Here is a 22,881-nt window from a genome sequence, read left to right on the forward strand (position 1 = left end):
AAAGACAATGGTATATATATATATATATATATATATATATATATATATATATATATATATATATATATATATATATATATATATGTGTGTGTGTGTGTGTGTGTGTGTGTATCTATGTATTTTTTGGCGATATTCGAAACGAGAGACCGAGACTTTGGAGAGTGAGCTTGATTTTTTTTTTTTTTTTTTTTTGTGACGAGTTAGTTTCAGGAAGTTACTCTCTCACGAAATTATTCCCCAGTATTTCCAAGTGGCGTGTTGTTTGCCACGACTCGATTTTCGTGTTGATTGCCACGATTTTGCCACGATTTGCATTCCGATCTTACCACATTCATTATCGTGAAAGTTCACACACACCTGGAGTAAAAGGAAGGGTTGTAAGGCACCTCTGTTTTTGATTCTCTGGAACAAGTGGTAAATGTTCTCGCCTTTGAACACAAAACATCATTAATATCACAAAAGCTTAGTAAATTGATATAACTGCATTTTCTCTTTTAACTGAGTTTTTAATATGGGCTGTTACAAAATGTTACGTTTTCTGTTATGCTACGCGACTAAAGAACTGGGTTTTATATACTTTAGAAAAATGAAATGAAATATTTCAGTCTTACTTCCCATGGTTATGACGTGTAAGCTAAAGGATATGGTAATGATCAGAATGAATGAAAAATAGTGTAATGAAGAAAGTGGTAGGAAACAAGAACCCACTGCATCACTGTCATCTAAAGTGTTTACTCTGAGACTTGCTGGAAAAATTAAGCAAATATTTCTCATTTGTGCACCCCGAGAATCCACCTGAGATACGATCTTGTGTACGATTACATCACAAAAACAATATTTTAAATTATTCTTTTTTTTCTGGGGGTGGTTCACTATCGAATGATTTATCTTTCGATTGCGGAATTCAGCTTCTTACATTTATATAGTCTAAATTTTACCTTCAAACGTCCGAGAGAATTAATGGTTCAAGAGAAATGTAATCTGCTAGTTTACTTCTGGCATAGGTTTTATTGTATCAAATCGTACACAGTACTCCCTTGTGGCTATGTGGATAGGCCCTTGTGGCTATGTGGATGGGCGTACGCACCTTTTGGGTGGGAGACCTGGTTTAGATTACCGGCGGAAACTTATTTGGATCAGATTCCATGTTAAGCTGTAGGTTCATGCCTCAGACTGCTGCTGAATCGGATGTTTAACTCAAATCTACTCCAATTCATGCACATTCCATCTTGTTTCAAAAAAGCTATGAAGGGATTGCTGACCCATGTATTTTAATAATCTCTGTTGAATTGATTTGATTTGATTTTTAGCGGCCCGCTCAGCATCGAGGCTATATGAGATGTGGACCTACAGTTTTAACGTAGAATCCGATCCACATGAGCTCCCGCTGGAATCGAACCCGGGTCTTCCAAGTTAGAGACGCGTACGCTAACCGCTTAGCCACAAAGGAGCCTTCTGAGTGGGCTTGAAAATAGCCAACTAATAATACAAAAGTCACTAAATTTTTGTATTACCAGTAGAAGTTTCCTTCCTCTCACCAAAGATGTTTAAAAGATTGCTAAATCCATATATTTAAATCTAATTTTGTTTAATTTAATCTCTAGGAAAGCTATGAAAGATAAAAGAAAAAGAAAGAAACATGCCTCCTAAAGGTCCGGGTTCACATATTTCGGGATGGTTATCTCCTACTTATGGGTGGTCCTGATGAAATGCCTACATTCAACGTTGGCTACATATTCGAACACACACAAATTGTACGTCATATAAATTTTGAAAATTCATTTGGGGAAATTTTAAGCACACAAATGATTACCTCGAGTGCTTGAACTCAACTTGAATAAATTTAACAGCGGCGTTAGCAGCTGATAGCGTAACCCAATAACGTGCTTGGGACAGTTTGTATTGTACCGGTATGTATTATGTTTATAAATATAATAGATTTGATTTTTATGATATGGTCATCTGGTAACCCTCGGCTTATGAGTCCATTATCTATAAATCTTCACGATTGTGATATAAGATAAGCCAGAGATAATACCGTGGCAAACAACACCAAAATGAAGTCGTGGAAAACAACACGTAAACTATTTCCAGCTCTTAAAAAAAAAGAAAAGAAAGAAAAAAAACCTCCTGAAGTTTGGAACTTCACTCCTAAGTCCTCGCAAACAACTCCTAAACGATTGATATTCACGAAGAGTTTGACTAATGGGAGACCCCACTATTTTGTTCTACTGTATATCCAGAACTTTTAACTCATAAACTTAACAATTTCACCCATAAATCCTTCGAAACAAATCCAAAACAATTAACGTAGGTTTCATTATTCGTGACGAATGGGCCCTCCTTTATTTTACTGGCTGTATCTTGAGAAGTGTAAACTTCTAAACTTTAGGATTTCAGTCTTAAATCCTCTCAGACAATTTTAAAACAATTGATGTAGGTTTTAAAATTATATGTGACGTATGGGGTGCTAACTTCACGAAGTTGGACCCAATTTGCGGTAATGTATCTTTAAAATAGTAACTTCTAACTTCGGGACTTCACTCCTATATCTTCCCAAACAAATCATAACCGATTGGTGTACGTTCTAAGAATATTCGCGAGAAGTTGGACTAGATGCATAAAAGTTTCGCATAGAAAGAACTTTCAATTTTTAAAATGGAGGCTAGAGATATGCATCCCCCACATTTAAAATGGGGGTAAGTCGAAAGCTGTGAGAACACAAAACTCGGGGCTTTCAGCAAAAAACGGCACCAAACTTTAGCATAGAAAACACTTCCTATTTCTAAAGTGGGTTGTTGCATTTCTCCAGCCCCCTCAAATTTATTGTTGCTTTAACTTGAGAAATGTGAGCACAGAACTGGGGATAAAAACTGACATAGAAAAGACTTTCAGTTTCTAAAGTGGGAGGTTGCATGTCTCTATCCCGCCCTCCAAATTTATTCTTGTTATAACTTGAGAACGACAAGAGCACAAAACTGGGGTTTTCAGAGTAAAAGGGTTTTAAAAAAGTTTGGCATAGAAAAGATTTTCAATTTCTAAAGTAGTGGTTGGAGAGATGGGTACCCCATATTTAATAGAGAGAGAACTCGAAAACGGCAAGAGAACAAAAGTAGTAGTTTTCAGCACAAAACTAGTACAAAACTTTTGCATAGAATGAACTTTCAATTTCCGAAGTCTCCAGCCCTCCCAAATTATTCTTGCTATAACTTAAGAACAGCGAGAGCACAAAACTTGGGGTTTTCGGTACAAAAGGTAAGAAAATACCACAAGACTTTGCCGTACAAAAGACTTTGAATTTCAAAATTGTGGGGGGGGGGGAGGATTGAGACCTGGACCTCTAAATAGGGGACCGCGGTGGGTCAGTGGTATAGTATTCACCTCTGGTACTGAATCCCTCATTCAATCCAGATAGAAGATAGAACGTAGAAAATGTCTAGAAATGTCACGTTAATTTTGAAACGAGTACAGGGATTGAAACGAGTTCATGCAGACATGCTTAATTTTACACACCTTTATTTTTGTTAAGGTTACTGATCAGAACGAAATAATTATTCTACCATCCAGTAAAATGTTTTCTTTGTTTTGAACTTTCTTTTATGATCAATATTCCAGGTAAATTATGTCAGTTGTCTTTTTTCGTTCCTATTTTCTTCCTTTTTTCTTTTCTTTTTTTTTTCATCGCTCACTTGTCGCACTCTCCCATGTTTGAAATGAGCAAGTGGATTTAAAGCAGATAAAATTTCTGCTTTTATTGTTTCCGTTTGTCTTTCCTTTTGTTTAGCACATAGAAATAAGCTTCACAAAACATGCTACTATTTCTTATCATTCACGGCATCAGCCATCCAAAATTTTAGACATAGTTATATTTGTCACCGCCTATGTGAACAGTTCCAGTGGTGATTTCTTGAATATTCTCAGTACCTGTGTGAATAGTTCCCTAATAATGATGGTAAATTGGTATAAAGTTCATCATCAAATATTCATGAAAATTTTCTAAACTATGTTACAAATGGTTGTTGAGCAGTGGCGGCGGTTGGACGTTAAAAGTGAGGGGGCAAGACATGATCTGAATATTTGTATATAAATGTTAGTTTTCCTGGTTGTTTCTAACATTTTGTTTGACGAAAGGTTGTATAACTAATAGGATACTATATTTTCAGTTAAAATACCGTATATCGTATATAATAGTTTATTAAGTAAATTGAGAAGAACAACGCAAGTAGATACTAGCCCTTTGTACTCTTAAGCAACGAAAGTGTAAGAACAGATTTGATTCCTTGCTCATGAACATCTTAAAATTCTGTCTGGAAAATTGTGTGATCAGATTATTTAATAAATTTGCAAAACAAATAAATAGAAAGGATAATATTAATCATAGTAATGAATAATGATGCTTGTTTTGCAAAAGTTATATTGAAACTGAGGATTAATGAAAAACTTAATATTTAATTCCACACATGATATTAAATGTATGTTATTACTCTTAGAAAATGAAAGACAGTAAATACTACAAGCATATGCTACGACATTTAAAGAAATATTTGCTTTTGCAACTTCTTGAAATATGTTCGTTGCCATTAGGTGCAGATTTCACTTTCTTGGAACACATCAAAACACAACAATACTTACAATCCACACTTCAGTTATACAAAATAAACTTAAAACCTAGAATTATGTTCAATTTACTAAATTTTATTGTATATACACTCGTACATCCTTAAACACAACACTTCACTCGTATATTACACTACAAAACAATGGAAAAGGTAGAAGTTGTTTCTTATCACGCTCTTTTTAATCGATATTCCTTACTTTAGAAAGAAGAAAAGACATTTTAGGAACTGTCAATTTTTGTGTAATTAAAGAATAACTTGTGAAATAGGCCCTACTTTTTTTGCATAATGTTCTTTCGATTAGCTTCAAAGCGGCTCACTAACATATCGAGCGCTTGTAAGAAGAAATGAAAGTATGCTGAAATTGTGCTCCAATAGGTTATTTTTTGGGGTTATTTTCTGTGGCGATTAAAACGCAATTACTGTAGCTTTCTTTACTCCACGGGAAGACAACCAATACGTATTCACGCAACAGCAAATATTATATGGCAGCATTTTTTCCTATTAATCAGTAACACATACAAAATCGTTACATTTCCAAATGAAACTATACACATTAATTGGCTACTTAAAAAAAGTGCGGGGGCAACTGCCCCCTTTGCCCCCCCTAATCGCCGCCCATGTTGTTGAGCCTGTAATTCTTTCAACTTCTTTTAGAAAATCGTCCAATTTAGAGGAGTTCCGATTAGGGGTGGTATAGAGACGAGACCGCAGTGTAGGTCTTGTCTCGTTTGACAAATAATGGCCTCGATCCTGATCTCGTCTCGATAAACACACTGTACGCTTGTTTCGATCTAGAATGTCAAGTCTCGATTTCGTCTCGGAATAAGTAGTGTGAAATAAAAAATGTGAAAGTAGTATCATCTTACAGACTGTCGTTTCATCTTTCTTATTTTTAGCCTTCATTCTTGAATTAGAATTATTGAATGGCGTGTCCATTCGTAGCTAAGTTGCTCGTGCTTCCTATGCGTGTTTGCGGATTCAATCATTAGTGCGTATATCAAGCCTTGGATAAAACTCGAATAGTATCCACATTTCACTTTAAACAACATATCTTGTCTCATATAACCTCAATATTTGTTATATAGTGAAACTCTAATCAATCAACTTCAATACTATAGCTTATTTTCTTCCTGCTGAACCAGGGTAATTCAACATTCCTACCAGATAATGCCGTCGATAGTAGCAAGAATGTATTTAAACGATAGGAAATTTAAATTTTACAATTTCGTATTTATTATCCATTAATTCTTCTTTGACTGCCATGTTAAACAAAGAAAATCACGTTCATTATCTTAACAAATAGATATTTTACTAATACAATATTTGTTTCAAATGGATGAAATCCTTAATTACCTTTCACAACACCAACTTTAATTGACACTTTATAACACGAGCTTATTGCAACCTTACGATGCGCTTATTCTCCATAATATTATAGTTACACATTAAGCTGTAGGTCCGCGTCTCATATAGCCTTAATACAGAACGAGACACTAAACTCAAATCCAAGAATCATCTTTTACTATCTATGGTCTCGGGTTGTGTCACCAAACACGAGATTCAAACTCAGATATCTCTTCTAGTTCAGATTTCACTTTCTGTTTCTTATACAAGCTCATAAGACTGTGATGTATTATATAGGTATACAACCTTTTTTTTTTCACCTAACAGTATGAATAATTCCAAATTATCGTACACTTCCGTGTTTGTAGTCGAGCAAATCGAAACTGCGTTCCCCATTTTCTCTTCCGATCCCCAATACTTGAATATGTTGCTCCCCCATATCAATTACTTGATTATGTTGCTCCAGCAAAGTTAGCTCCTTATGGCACACTTTCTATGCGTGCCGTCTGCTCACACTTGTTCTTAAGAGTAAAACTGAGATAAGTGACTGGTGTGAAATAATTCTTCTGAATGTGAAATATCGACAGAAAGCCAGTGCGTCACCCCATGGGATGCAAAAAAGTATAATTGGAAACGTTATCCCACTTTTACTAGTTCTTCAGGATTCGTGGTAGAATTATTGAATATGCTCATAACCTGTTACAATTAACTGTCTATCTCTTGAGTAGTTTCAAAGGTTTTCTTCCCTTTTTGGAACAAAGACAAAGCTATGTTACTTCCTGAAAATTCATATAAAAATATCATCATATCATCCATGTTTCCTCCTGTATTTTCATGTATTTAAACATTTTGACTGATTGATGAAATCTGCTTTCTTTATGAAAAATCAGAAAAATACGCTTCAGAGAGAGAGAGAGAGAGAGAGAAAGAGAAACAGATACAAGATTAAACGACACAACCCTTTCCTCCATTTGTAACTTTATATCTACCTAACCTACAGAGATTGTACTTTATATCAAACGACAAGAAATTTGTTTACATATTATTCTGTTATAAGTTTCAAAATTGTATAATTGAACGAAAGGTAAGAAATCAAGGAAACGTGGATATTCTATAGACTGCGGCGATCACATGAGATATGGCAGCCATATTGGGTGAAGCTTAAGTAAATATCTGGTCACTTTTACAATATGCCTATACTTGATGGGAAGAAGCTGTCCCATAAGTTTTATTGTTACTAAATTTTTTCGGTTCAAACCCCTGCATACTGCACTAAAACAGTTCGCACTTAATTAAAAATTTACAATTTTAATGGTGATGCTCGATGTCAAGCGTATACTATCTATACCGTAATTGTGCTTATACTGATCTTTGGTGCTTTGTTTAATTTTATTTTATGAATTATGCAAACTCTCGTCGAATTTGTGACTTCATTTTATATTTTCTGTAATGATTTTGCAACTCCATGTAATATTTTCATATCTTGGTGTCAAACATATAATATCTAGTCATATAGTGTAATTGCGCTTATACTGTTTTGATGTGTACTTTTTATTTATTTTTTTTTAAATTTAGAAACTACAAATTTCTTAAATTGTGTCATTTCTTGTCAGTACTACCAACATAATTTCACATTAGGCAATCTTGAATTCAAGATTCGCTTACACTTTCTCTTGAGTTAACATCTGCAAATTTCATTGCCTGAGGTTATTAGACGAATCTTGAATAGCCGAAAGTTGAAGTCACCGAGTTCAATACTTTCTTTCAAGTAGTTCCCCAATTGTCCTCACGACGCTGGGTGTATACCGAAATGCTGATACCATGTAATGAGTACGCATGGTCACTCGGACCAGATCCGGTACTATTTAACTTCGCTGATCTCACTAGGACATTGCCGACTAAATTAAATATTAACAACTTTGCTTTCCAGTTAATATTATTTAGCTTTACTTTACATTGGTATCTACGTAAAATAGAATTTTCTTTTTATTCCTCGCATGCAAGCGCTTGTAATAAACAAGAAAAAATTTTAAATGTATCTTTCTGTGGATAATTTCTTAACTGTGTAACTAGAGGCGGATCCAAGTTAAATATTGGGGGGGGCAGTCGTTCGAGCTCAAAACAAGGTAATAATATATTGCAAAAAAGAAAGAAGAAAGAAAAAACGAAAAGTCAAACAATTTTAGAAAAGGGAATGGACTCTTCTTTAGAATTAATATGAACAAAAACACCAGAGGTACAAAAAGTGCAGCCAAGTTCGTCAGCCTCAAAAAGTGTTGAGATGAGGATGGATGAGCCAAGTTTTTTACCACTGCATCTGAAACGAACACTGGAACTTGGCGCGAGATGTCTAACATATTCGAATACATTAAGATGTCTGTTCCTAGTTTCACGGCCGGGACATTTCAGCCATAAGGCTAATGGTGACCCCCAAATCCACCACGCTAACAAACACCATCCCTAAGGTTCGTTAACATCATTTACCTTGACACTTCGTGAAGGAATGTAAGTTTTCCTTGTCTGGGTTTCGAACCACCAATCTTACTGCAATATACTGTATATGTGCCTTAGCGCCTTAGAGAAGTTGATATTCCTAATGTTGGTGGTGGTCCCAAACCCACCACGCCCACCATCACTATTCCTAAGGTTCCTTAATATAATTTTCCTTGACATCTCGCGCCAAGTTCCAGTGTTCGTTTCAGATGCAGGACCAAGGAACTTGGTTCATCCATCCTCATCTCAACACTTTTTGAGGCTGACGAACTTGGCTGCACTTTTTGTACCTCTGGTGTTTTTGTTCATATTTCACTTCTTTTTGTAGTTCACCATGTCAATATCGTATATCTTAATTGTGGCATATTATTGGATTTAAATTTAAAATTGTACATTTTTAAAGGAGTCATAATGTGTCACATGCAACATTAGTTCCCAAGGGCTCTCCCACCGGAAATCGAATCCAGGACGCCGTACAAGAAAGGCGCACATGCTAGCCACTAGAACAGCGGGGAGGATTCATTCTATTAAATATATGTGAGAGAGTTAGGTCCAAACGAGATTCTAATTCATTTACCAGAACTACAAAATCACGATCGCTAACATCTCATTTTTCATTACCTAAATACGAAGAGTATCAACAGGGCCCAAAACCCATAATGCTGAATCCTCGCAGCTACATAATTAAACATGGCTGGTGTTTCAATATACTTAATTGTTCTCTACCATTCCACATTGCGAAATTACGGAGTTCATTACATGGCGCGCATGTTGCGCAGTTTCATACTGCCTCGGGTTTTCCTTCCAATTATATGCACCTTTCAAATAGCTTGTAATCTTAATAATATTTGCCACCAACATATCCTAACTGTATATAAAACTACATGAACTGACATAAATTAAAGAGGTGCTTCCGGTTGACGTGGAAAGTTGAAGAATTTCCCCATGTTGTTTAAATGGGTCCCTTTTTTTTTTGACCTATAATCTCATGTTTTAGGAACTTGCAATTGGAATAGGAACTTGAAATTCAGTATGCTTCTACGTTTTTCTTAGTATTACCTAAGTAATCAGTAAAAATAAACAATTCCAACTTTAGAGTGGTTTTATGAGGAACTGAAAAAACATTTCCTTGTTATTTATATTGGACGTCTTCTACACCCCAAAATGTTTATTCACTTCCGGCAAGATTAGAATGATGAAATTTGGCACGATTGTAGCCTCTCGCGACTAACCTACAAGAAAATTGCTAAAAGTGATTTTTTTTTTTTAATTTTTAAGGAATCTAAAGGGAGATGAAGAAATACCCATGTTATTTAAATAGGCGTTTTCCTGGGATACAAAATTTTATGTTTTAGATAGTTGAAATAGGAAAAGAAATGTGAAATTCGGTAGAATTGTGAGCTTAAGAGGTGTGAGGAAGTAGGCCGAGCAAAGGCAGACGCGTGGGGGCGAACCCCCAGGTGGGCAAATTCAGGGAATATGAAGAGCAAAGGCACAAGATTCACTGCTGATGAAAAGGCCGATACGTAAGAGATTCACACACTGTTCGCAGATAGAGACACGAAGCATCAAGAACATTTTTACATAATGACTGTGGTAACCATAATACAACTCGTGGTACCAATATATTTACGAAATCGGTTACATTTTGTTGCTAGTCTCACGTAAACTCGAACAATTAAATTTCTCATTTCTTCGGAAACTTCATTAATTCTAAATATCCTCACTTCTACAATCTCTTACTTATCAATTAATTTCAATATCTATTTAATACAAATGACTGCAATAAAGGAAAAATCTTCACTGAAAAAAGAAAAAAATATTGGCTCCCCTTGTCTGGGTTTCCAACCACGAAATTTACGGCAGTATGTACGTGTCTTAGCCCACATTTTTAAAAGTTAACTGATTCTCAGAATGTGCCTCATTAACTTGCTTAAGTACTTATTACTAGCTTTCACTTATTTTACTCGCACACTGAGAAAAAATGTACGTAGGGACATAGGTTACATAGGTAGGTATGTGGCGTACGTAGGTTACATATGTAAATCCTGTAGTTTTTGGACTTAACGTACACTAACCGTATAACTGAAAGAGTATATTTTAAACATAGTTTCCTTATAAGTGTTCCGAATAAACGTACTTTCCGCACAAAGGAAAGAACTATGTAGACAGTCAGGATCTCACATACAGATGGCCGTTTGTAACTTATAGTTGACGTACGTAATGTACGGAAGACTGTTAAATGTCAGACATCCTGTAACGCCACTGAGTAACATCTAAGCGGGAAAGAGGCCAGTACGTATGTAGCATATGGATAACGTATGTTAAGTATTGATTTCTATAGTAAACATAAGGATCCCGTATATTTGTACAATATACCGATGTCCGGATAACGAATTTTTCTCGGTGACCTTAGCTCGTTTTTCTATTAATCTAGAACGACAGGGACACGAACACAGAAACATCGAGGAGAGTTAAAATTCCAAAGGCTCTTCTACCGGGAATGGAACCCGGGACCCCATACTCCAAAGGCGCACGCGATAGACAGCGAGGAGGGCACCAACTCGACTACTCGGACGATTGACAACATTATCACAATGCACATGATGTGTTTAATAACGCAAAGTTTCACGTCTCTATCTCACTGGAAAATACCTAATCAATTTAATGAGTGAGTCAATGAAACGATTTCCTGCCTGGCTAAGGACAGTTTCTTGCCCATAAAAAAATTCCCATAGTACATTTTTTAGATTTCTGACTTTTTCTATACTCAAGTCGTTATAGAGTACCTTTACACAAAGTTTCACGTCTCTATCTCATTGGGGAGTACCTTATCAATTTGATGAGTGAGTGAGTGAAACGATTTCTTGCTTAGCTAAGGACAGGTTTTGCCCATGAAAAATTTCCCATACCACTTTCATCAGATTTCGGACTTTTTCTATACTCAGGTCATTATAAGGTACCTTTGTGCTAAGTTTCACGTCTCTGTCTCATTGGGAAGTAACTAATCAATTTGATGAGTGAGTCAGTGAGCCTGAAAACTGCATATTTTAGGGGTCCAGTACTCGAATATGGTTGAAGGTAGGAATGTGAGATTTGGTATATGAGCACATCTCTCGGATATCTCCTTAAATTCTAAATTTCGTGTTTCATCCCGTTACTAGAATCGGTTTTACAGAGCCTCGAAATCGGCGATTTTACCCAAAACTCTTGAAATCTTTAAGTTTTACGTCCCACGGTTATGCCGGTTAGGCTAAAGGAGACGGTGAAGATGAGAAATGAATGAAATGGTGGAATGAAGAAAGTGGGAGGAAACGGGAGAACCCCGAGAAAACCCACGAGCACGATGTTTGTCCACAACAAAGTCCACACGGCGCGAGCTGGGATCGAACCAGTGACCCCAAGCACCGGAGGTGAACGCTCTACCACTGAGCCACCGTGACCCCCACCCAAAACTCTTGTTCGTGTATAATATGCTTACGGCAGTGCAGGCCAGTTTTCATTTTCTTCGCGGAACTTGGCTGCCATGCACTGCCATGAATGTTGACTTGTTTAAACGTTGATACTGATGGATTACAAATAATAATAATAATAATAATAATAATAATAATAATAATAATAATAATAATAATAATAATAATAATAATAATAATAAACAGTAGTAGCAGTAGAATAAGAATAAGAATAAGAATAAGAATTCTTCTTGAATCATGAACTTTAATTTCTATTCATACGCTAGTTATATTACTTCCTTCTTTGTATATTCAATTGCACTTGCATGTAAAATGCCAGAACCATTACGTTTATTGACTTTCTGTACTGTCAAACTGGACTTTCTAAAACAGGAATATTGGTAAACACTTGCGGATAAATGGTTTATAGCTTACTGTTTACCAATTGTTAACAAGAAATTAGTTTTGAGAAGGAACGGATAGCTCAAAATATTGCATCTTGAAAAGAAACAAGAGAAGCGGCCACCTACATTTTCGAAAGTGGGCATTTTCTGAGCAAGAATTCCAATGTAAGTAATTTATTGTGATGTATTGATTCATTTAACTTATGCAATTGAAGATTACTTATTTTAGGTTTTATTCTACAATTATAATACAAAGTTTTAAAAAAATCAAGAGCTACAACTTTGTAATGGGTTTTATTTTTTTAAATCCTATTCTTGGGGTTGCGATCGCCCCCGATCGCTATCCTGGATCCGCCCCTGTGTTTGTTTTACAAAATTAGATTTCGAGATTTTTAGGGAATGCTCTTTGAGTACTAAAAATGTCTTAAAAGGAATAAAGTTATATTTGTGATGAGTGGGGAGCTATCTTCAGGAAGTTACAATTAATAGGGATCAGGTCCCTGTATTTCTCCCCTACAGTCTCCGCTCTGTTCTAGTGGTTAGCGAGCGTGATGTAAGAGGCTCCGAGTTCGATTCTTGATCAGTCTTAAAATTTGAACTCATTAACGTAGATCTGATTCGATCTTAAGGTATGGATTCACTTATACGGAAACCTCGGTGGCTCAGTGATAGAGCACCTACCTACTTCTTAGGATATGTGGCCCCAGCTTCGGTCCTGGTTCTCGCCAAGCCGGTTTCATTGAGGATGAAAACTATGTGCACGGGTTTTCTCGAAGACCTTCCATTACCTCCTTCTTTTTATATCACCAAGATTTTACCATCATTTGTTTGTTTCATTCGCTACCATCTCCTTCAGCCTTGGAGCATAATTGTGTGGCACTAAACTCCGAGATTTCATTTTCAAGCAGTGATTATTTCAGAGAGTGACAGGGAGCCCCTTGGAGCTATAGAATTCCTCCTGGACATGGTAAATGTGGATTTCCCATCATTTCAACAATATTACTTTTCACACCTAGTGTATTAAAATCCTCACCCCTGAGGGAAAATCTAAAACCATTACTGTTTTCAAGCAACGTATAGCTTCGGTACTAGAAAGAGGTCATAAATAAATTTTTAATTTATTCATTGGTAAATCCTTTGGTAAAGATGATGCTGAAATTATAAGAAAGCAAAGTTTTTATAAAATGCATTAAAAAGAAGAAACTATTTTTGAGAAGGTAAAATGAAGAAATTAAAAACATTGGGTGCGGTTTTCTGGAATTTCAGGGAAGTAGTTTAGTTTATAGAAACATTTAATCTCGCAAATGCTTTTAGTGTTAATTTCATTTCTTTAATTTACCACCACAAAAACTGTTTTCTCCCAAAGTTATTGTTTTCAAAATTTCTTGATGTTATTAACTATATTATTTGAATACCACTCATTCTAGCTTTGAAACTTCTTGTATAAATTAAAAGACAAATTCTGACCAAAGCATATATTTACTAATAAATAATAGCGTTACAGTTTCGGCAAATTAATTTGCCGAAACTGTAATACTATTATTTATTAGTTAATATATGCTTTGGTCAGAATTTGTCTTTTAATTTAAACTTTATTATTGTTATTATTATTATTATTATAATTATTATTATTATTATTATTATTATTAGTAGTAGTAGTAGTAGTAGTAGTAGTAGTAGTAGTAGTAGTAGTAGTAGTATCTCCATACCTAAGCGATTAGCGTACGCGTTTTTGGCGTGGGGTACCTGGGTTCGATTCCCAGTAGGAGCTCATGTGTTTCGGATTCCAGGTTAATCAGTACGTCCACTTCTCATACAGCTTAACTGCTGAAACGGACGTTAAACTCAAAATCAACTCAACTTACTAATAATGTAATAATAAATAATAATAATAATAATAATAATAATAATAATAATAATAATAATAATAATAATAATAATAATAATAATAAACGACACAATGTAAGGAGTGAAAGGCAAGAAACCATATAAAAAAACTGCATGCGATCAGATGAAGTCGGAACCTCTCCTTTCAGTGTAATTACCAGTGAGACACTAAATCATAAATAAAACTAATATAACGGTCTTATTGATGGTGTTCCTAAAAATATGGGATATATTGTAGAGTGGTGTTACATTGGATTATTTAATTATCATTGAGTAACATGTATTTCTTATTCTATATACATGTATTGTAGTTATATATTATAATATTTCAAATGGTGTGTCTTTTAGTCTAGGGCTTCTACATATTTTCTCAGCTTTAAATATGTTTGTGTAGAGCCACCGCCTCCTCGATTCACTTATGTAGAGGGAGCGGACGGATGTAGAAGGCAGTGTGTAGAGCACAGCCTATACAATTGTTATTGAAATCTGTAACCAGTCTTTCTTGTTCGCTTTACTGCTTTATAACGAGCGGAAGAAAACAGCTTTAAAAGAAAGGAACTTCAGGTGTCAATCAACTATTGAGCTGCTTCGTGACGCACGTGGGGAGGCCTCCTCCTCTACATACTTCCCCCTTCTCAATAGCGTTTGTTATGAGCGAACGGTGGTCCGACTTTCTCCGAAGCAATTGTGTATGGCGATGATGTTCTATCTGGAATGTTGGTAGACACTGTTTTAGTCAATTTTCCATCCTAATTTCTGTGAACTGTTTAAACAGAATAGATTATGAAATGAGAAATGCTTGAGAAGAGACGTTTTACTGAATACGCTCACAGTTGCCGACATTTTCTTACACATTCTGTTGAGAGTTGGATACCTGGAAATAACCAAAAATCGTCCCGAAAAAACCCCTTGACCATAAAAAATATCGTCATATCAATCAACGTTATTTCTATCTAATTACTGACACATCTCGGGAAAACGTTTCTTATGCTACTTAGATTGAATTATGTCAGATTCATTGCAATAAGATGTAAAATTTCGTTGTTATTTAAAAAAAATCCAAATTATTGGAAACATTTCGTCCCGTTTAAACCCCTCAAAATTATAGATATGTATAAATATGTTATTTATTAAAATTAATTAACGAAACTTTCTATAACGATGTTTCTCACAGTCCTTTACCACTCTCAACAAAATTTATTGGAAAATATAAACTTTTTTGTCCTTCGACTTTTTCGCCTCACAGAAAGATGCCTTGGTGGTATGTAATGAACAAAATACATTTTATTTCTTAAAAAAACAACAAAATATTTATTTGTGAATAGATAATAGGGTCGATAAAGCTTTTTATACTTATTTCTTTGTAAAACGGTGACATCAAAAGCCATTTCTGCAAAAAAAGTGATATTTTAGGAAAAATATCATGACATTCCGAAAACTACATTAGAACAGAACGTGTTGATGGCAATAGCATATTCATAGTTTTATTCCTTCACGCATTTCTTCAGATCAAGATTTAGTCAATATAGTATAGAGAGGAGCAAATAAATCAAAGTTAGAAAATTTAGAATATATCTATTGTTTCGTCCTTTTTAGACCCCTAGCAGCTAAAGATAGATAGGGTGGTAGTAAACTATTTGAACAAACTTCGGGAGCTGATTTCTGACACCGAAAGAAACAAAAGAGTCGACGATATAAGGTTTCGAAAGCGTGGGAAAAATGAACTTAAAAGGATGTTGAAAAACAACGCAAGGTAGACAGTGCGGTTTAGAATATGACACTCGAAGTCACAACTGCTCGATTGAAAAATGTATGCTTCAAATCTCTGCAAGATATCTGTGTGAGGGACTCCGCAAAGAAACGTAGGGATCCCCTCATATATATCTTTCGGAATCTTATATCGCTGAAGCTATCCCTGACTGATCAAAATTTCACAGGATGCTTTTGCTTGTTTCGTTGTCAGCAATAAGCACCCAAAGTTTGTTCGAATAGTTTCTTAGCACCCTGTATATATATATATATATATATATATATATATATATATATATATATATATATATATATATTAAGAGCAGAGAAAGTTATTTTTATTAAGAAACCTAAAGTTTTTACTAATCTTTTCCTAAGTTATCACTATATACTTAATATGAATTACTGTATTTAATCCAATTTAACAAAAAATAACGATAATAATAAACCAAAATATTACATTAATAATACAGTACATACTTTGCCCAGTTCTTTTTTGTGTATATGGTTCGCTATAGATGGTTTTACCCTGGAAAATGTTTTTCACATACTGAGTTGAGAAGGAGAGTGTGCGAAACATTCTTTTATATGGTTTATAAAAAATGTAAATGATATTTACTTATGAATGATTACTTTAGTACAGAAGTTTAATTATTATTTTAATCATAGTGGTTGAGACGAAAAGAGCGAAAGTTTTCCTTTTTTACTGCTTCTTTTATATTTTAAAGTTAGAATGATATCATTGCTTATAGCTCTTAATATAAGTAGGGAGTACAGGATAGTTGTATAAGTGTCAACTAGGTTTCAAACAGGCACAACTTTCGTTTTACTCCCGGGTGGGGGTGGAACCCGGGATGGGGCGCGGCGCACTGATTGCAATCACTCATTATGCAAAACTTTCGGTAGGTAGTGAGCTAGACAAACATTGCAGTGACGATTTGTCCGACTATCGCCCAGTAGGGATACAGAAAATTAGCACGAGACTCGCGCACCCCTCCATAAGGAGTAAAATTTATAAACTAGTCCCTAATGAAGCACTTGTTCTAAAGCCGTGGGAAAAAAAGATTTTAAAAATTTTCACCAAAGGAAGATTCTGAGTGCGTTTTCCACCCATTGCAGATAATGCATCCGTTCCCAGTTGATGCTAATCCTGGAATCTCTCGTATTGAACATCATGAGTTTCCTCAATGCTGCCTTCAGAAAATACGTGGAGATAAATACATATTATAAAACACTGAAGTCCACACTTTTAGTTAGGGAACCAAATATCAAAAAATGTCTCAAGTTTATTTTTCAGACCTCCGCCCCACCAAAAAAAAAAATCCTGCTTCCGCCCCCGGTATCGACTGTTACCAATTAATAGCTAATAGTCATAGTGTACCCCTACCTTTTGAAATGTTTCCAAACGTTCTTTGCATAAGGAACAATTTTCCGTATTCTTTTTTTCTGCCCTCGCGCCCTTTTACTGTGCGCCCTGGAGCAACTGCTCCATTCGCTCCATTGTAGTTACGTCACTCAGAGGGAAAATAAATATCGAAGTGGAAGGTGGTTTATATACCAATCGAAAGCACTAATAACGCCTATTACTAAACTGTAATAAGATTTTTCCAAATGCATATACTGTGCGAGTTATATGAATATACAGGGAGTCCGTTTCCACCCCTTGAAATCACAAACGGCGGGACACACGTGATTGATCATTTTAAAAGTACAACGTAATCAAAGCAAAAAATGTTACTTACTCCAAGGCCCCAAGAGTGTCCAAAGCGGGATTCAACTCCAAAATTACAAGTGGTAAGGGGGTCAAGTAGCATGTCGTTGGAAAGCTGTTGGGAAATGAAAAGAGACGGAACAAGTCTCGATTCTCAAAAGTTACCCTTTGTAAAATGGCGGCAGGTCAAAATATCTGCAAAAGCGTCCTTGTAAACTCTATAGTTACCCCGGTAAATCTGAAACAGTGAGACAGATGTCAAAACAGAAACACATGTGTGTCAACTTTTCAAGTGTAATGATTGAAAGTAAAAATATTTCAAGCAGGTTCCCAGACGGGGTTCCACTCAAAATTTTCAAATGGTAAGGGGGATCAAGTAGCATATCGTTTGAAAGCTGTTGTTAAATGAAAGCAGATAGAACAAGTCTTTGCGCTTCACGATAACACTGTGCAAACATCTCGGGTTTTAGTTATTTTTTCTGTAGTCGGAATTTCATTTGTTTTCACTTTAATTCTTATACTCAACAGAAAGAAAGGAAACTCCGCTGCTGTGAGATTTTGCTCTTTGGGCCCCATTAATGAGTAAAGAAAGAAAGAATGAAAGAAAAGAAAAGAAACAAGCAAACAAAAATGAAAAGAGATGGAGATTATATATCGAAGTGGGAGATGGTTTACACACCAACCGAAACACTAATTATGCTTAATAAGAAACTGTAATATTATTATTCGAATGCATGTCCGGTGCGAGTCATGTATATTTTATTGTAAATTTTCCTATTTTTAGCGGATATCGCATCAGAAAAGGTTTGAATAAACTCTGAAACTGATACCCTAGAGACCTGCATTTGCTGAAGACACAGATTTCAAACCAACTCAAGCAAGAGGACTTTATATCAGTAACGAAGACCTGCAAATTTGGGTTACTTGACATGGTGCAAAATATAATGTCTCTCATTCGTTTGATGCTTCACATTGGTTGATATATAGAAGTTCAAGAACAACCACGGAATTACCAGCAGAAGAATTACTGCTTTTTTTTTTTTTTTTTTTTTTTTACCAAGCCATGCTCTGAAAATCAAGAACGGCTGCAGAATGAAGCCAAGCATTGGTCAATGAAAATTCGGGATCTGATTAACAGCAAACAAATTTCCCCACCATTTACAGTCAATGCTGATCACTCTGGACCCAGCTACGAGTTAAGAAGGACAGGATTGTATTCTTACGTTGGTGAAGATAAAGTTTAAAAATCAGAGCAGTCCAAAAAAACGAAACGACCCATTCATTTGCCACGCTACCGATTATTGCAATGAATGGAACAGTCTTTTCTTTTCTTTATTTCTTAATTTTATTGTATCTTATTATATTTATTTATTTATTTATTCATACATTACTGAGTCCGAAGGGCAGAATCTCACAATATGGTCATTTCCTTTCTCTCCGTTGAATAAAACAATTAAAGTGAAAGCAAACGAAAACCCTAGTACATAAAGAGGAACTAAAACGCAAGATGCTTGTACAGTGTTATCGTGAAGGGTAAAGACTTGTTCTATCTGCTTTCATTTAACAGTGGCTTTCAAAGGTTATGCTACTTGACCTCCCTTGTCATTTGAAAATTTTGAGTAGGACACCGTCTGGAACCCTACTTCAAATATTTTTACTTTCAATCATTCTATTTTTGAAAGGATGAAAAACATGTTTTCCTGTTTTTTACATCAGTCTGACTGTCTCAGATTTGCGGGAGTAACCATAGATTTTACTATGACGTTTTTGCTGACATTTTGACCGGCCGCCATTTTGCACAGTGTAATTTTAGAGCTTCGAGAAGTGTCCTGTGTTCTTGCATTTCAAGCAGCTTTCCAACAATATGCTACTTGACCCCTTACCATTTGCAATTTTTAAGTTAGACCCCGCCTGGAACCCTGCTGCGACACTTGGATAACACTTTTTGCTTTGAGACGTTGTACTTTTAAAATGATCAAACACTTGTTTTCCTGTTTTGGCATATGTCTCACCGTTTGCAATTTCTAGGGGTGGAAACGAACTTTGGTGACATCCTGTATATTCATATAACTCGCACAGTATATGCATTGCGAAAATTTTTATTACAATTTTGTAATAGGCGTCATTAGTGCTTTTGATCGGTGTATAGACCAACTTCCATTTCAATATATAATCTCCCTCTTTTCCCTTCTGATTTTAAGGTTTTTAGCAAACATATATGACTTTAATCAGTAAGCAATATGAAAATCATACTCAAACTGAAGACAAAATCACAACTAAAATAATAGAAGCCATGTTATCATAATTTTACAATGCAAAATAAGATTTTCAGCATTCCATCCTTCAGGAGAAAGACGCAGAAAGACGCAGAAGATATTGAAGAAGAGAGGATCATATCGATAAAGTAACTCCTTTCAGATATGCAGTGAACTATATGTTAGTATTTTCTCTCTCATTTCATATACTTGAAGAACTACGATGATTTTTAATGCTGATTTCTATAGCGTTATAATTGACAAGAGTCTTCAGAGACATTGTTTACACAGGACAGCAGCTGGTGGTATAAACAATCTACTTTACTAATATTAGTGTTGCCTCCAAGACAAGTGATTTCTTGTTCCGTTTCCGTTCTCGTCTTGAAAACTAGAAGATAATACATTTTTAAATTTAAATTAGTTGTAAAAATTCCAAGAGTCTCGTGGATAACACTAGCTCATTCAATTCTTACACAGGAATGAAGTAAATTAGAGGTGAAACTCGGGATTTCAATATATACCACTGTAGAAGATTCCACGAGCTGTATTCAAAATAGAAAGTAATTTGAGGAGAATGAATACATATTGCGAGAAAAAACCCAAAATGTCTACGCGTGATAAAAGTAGCCGAAAACAAAAGTGGAGGTTACAATACAGCATGTGTGGCAGAGTAATGAAGGCAATTTACTCCGAAGCATGGAGTCGCGGGTTCTTATGCATTTATTTATTGCTTGAAGCTGTTTTGTATACAAGTTGATAGCCATTAACCAACAATGCGAATAGCACATTTGGGACATGAGTTTGTTACTGTTGTCAAGCAGCCATTTATCACGATACAAGGGAGTTAGACCGACCGTTGCTGGTGTTGAGTGTAATGCATGTTTTTGCTTCCATAATTTTGTTTCCTTGTGCATGTCCATTAATAAATATATTTTTTCTCTGTATTTGTTTCTATAGTTTCACGTTTTGTACGATCCTTATGTATTTACACATATGAAGGTCAGGATATCTTTTGAATCCTTGTTGCACTTAGGTGCATATCAACATTTTCTCATCCTGACCATAATTGCCGATTTCCAGTATGATGGATACACAGTGTCGCTTGATCAGTGATTTTTCCACAGAAAAAATAAATGATAATCGACGTGAGATTTGAACTTACGACGCCATGCATGCGACAACGATAAGACAAAATATCATGTTGAGCACACCAAGTACACAACGCATCAGGTGAACAATGAATCGAAAATAGACTTATGTGAGTGGTTAATAACTGATGTACTACTTGAGAACATTCCACTTGTATATAAGTAGGCAAAAGTGGGGTAGATATACATGTATATTAGGTAATACCTGCTATGATATAATTTGAGGATAACGTTCTGGGATTGGCAGAAGAATCTGATCATAGTTAATAATAAGAAGAACCGGTACCAGGTGCGAAAAGTGTGGCCTGTGGGAGAGAGAACCACTCCTACGTATGTCCAAGAACGTATTAAAGTACTAATGTAAGCCGTGCAACAATAAAAAAAAATGAATATACGGCGGATTCAAAGGACACTCACAACTCGACCAAAGATAACGTGCCCACTGGTGCGTAAAAGACTCAGCGTTTTCAACTGCTGTATGAAAATCGAACATCATCCACAGCTCACTGAATCCTTCCCAACGTTACATGGTGTGTTCTAGATTTCCCCCTCCAAGCCTTTATATGTCTCAAATTCTGGTTTAATGTTATTATGTAAGTGATTGTACGAACACAATCAGGAGCATTTACCACCGTTTAAAAGGTGCAAGAATAAAAACACAATTTTTTGAATAATAAATATGATTTCCATGTTGCGGTATTGTTCTCTTCGTAGACCTTCCGTGGTGTGAAAGTATTCGAGTATTACTCTGGAGGATTCAAAATGGTTGGGTTTTCATGTCAGTATTGTTTGAACTTATCTAAATCACTTTTCGCTATTTCTCTTGTGCTTTCATCTGTTTTGTATGATGCTACCTTACTTTACTGTGCAATGAACAATTTGTTGTCAACAAACAATATTTGGGAAAAAAGAAAGCGATGTGCATTACACAGTGTAGTATTAATTATTTATGTACTTATTTCCTCCAATTATTATGTTGTGTGTTTAACCATCAATAATGTTATTTTCGAAAGCAATATCTGCATCTTCATATAAATGATAGGTACTGTCGTCATTAGCTTTTTAAATCTGGAGGGTCGATTGAATCAAAATCAGAATCCTCTTTCCGAAAAAAGTTATATATACCAACTATTATAGTTTCTTTAAATATATTTGACTAAAATCTGGAGGGCCCCCGCTAACGACGCACGTGAATAGTATGTAATATGATAATATAAGCAAGTTTGCTATTGCCACGAAAGCATAGCCGCAGAGGAAGCATTGTGATTAGAGGTGGCGCTAACTGTATTAAATAATGTTGTTTGAAAAGAGATTTTTTTCTGTTTATGCGCTTTCCCTACGTTCGCTGATATTTTGCGAAATACGATCTGCTGGATTTACTATAATTTCCAATCTACCACAAACCTTTATTAACTATATAGAAACATAAATGGCCAGTGGCCACTCTACTCCTACTCTTTTAACATAGTGATCCAAAACTTGAATTAGATAAATGAGATGGAACCTATCATGATATACAGGTAACGAAAAAGAAGTATCTCAATTCTTAGAAATTTCTTATACTGTAATATATGAACACATGCCATAGGTGGGGGAATATTTCTCCCGAAGTACTGTGGTGTATAGACGAGAAACGAGCATACTATATAAAAAGGGGCGAAAAGGTATTACAGATATTCAAAATGGAGAAAAAAGAATAAATATTGCAAAAGTTAGAAAAGAAGAAAGAGAATGGTTAGGACAAGGATAAAGTATATTCTCAAGCGGAAAGAGGACAAGAAAGAACAAAAAAAAAAAGAGGTAACGAGGTTAGTTGAGG

The sequence above is a fragment of the Thermobia domestica genome, chromosome 2 (assembly GCF_964235325.1).
Source record: "Thermobia domestica chromosome 2, izTheDome1.hap1.1, whole genome shotgun sequence".
Classification (NCBI taxonomy): domain Eukaryota; kingdom Metazoa; phylum Arthropoda; class Insecta; order Zygentoma; family Lepismatidae; genus Thermobia; species Thermobia domestica.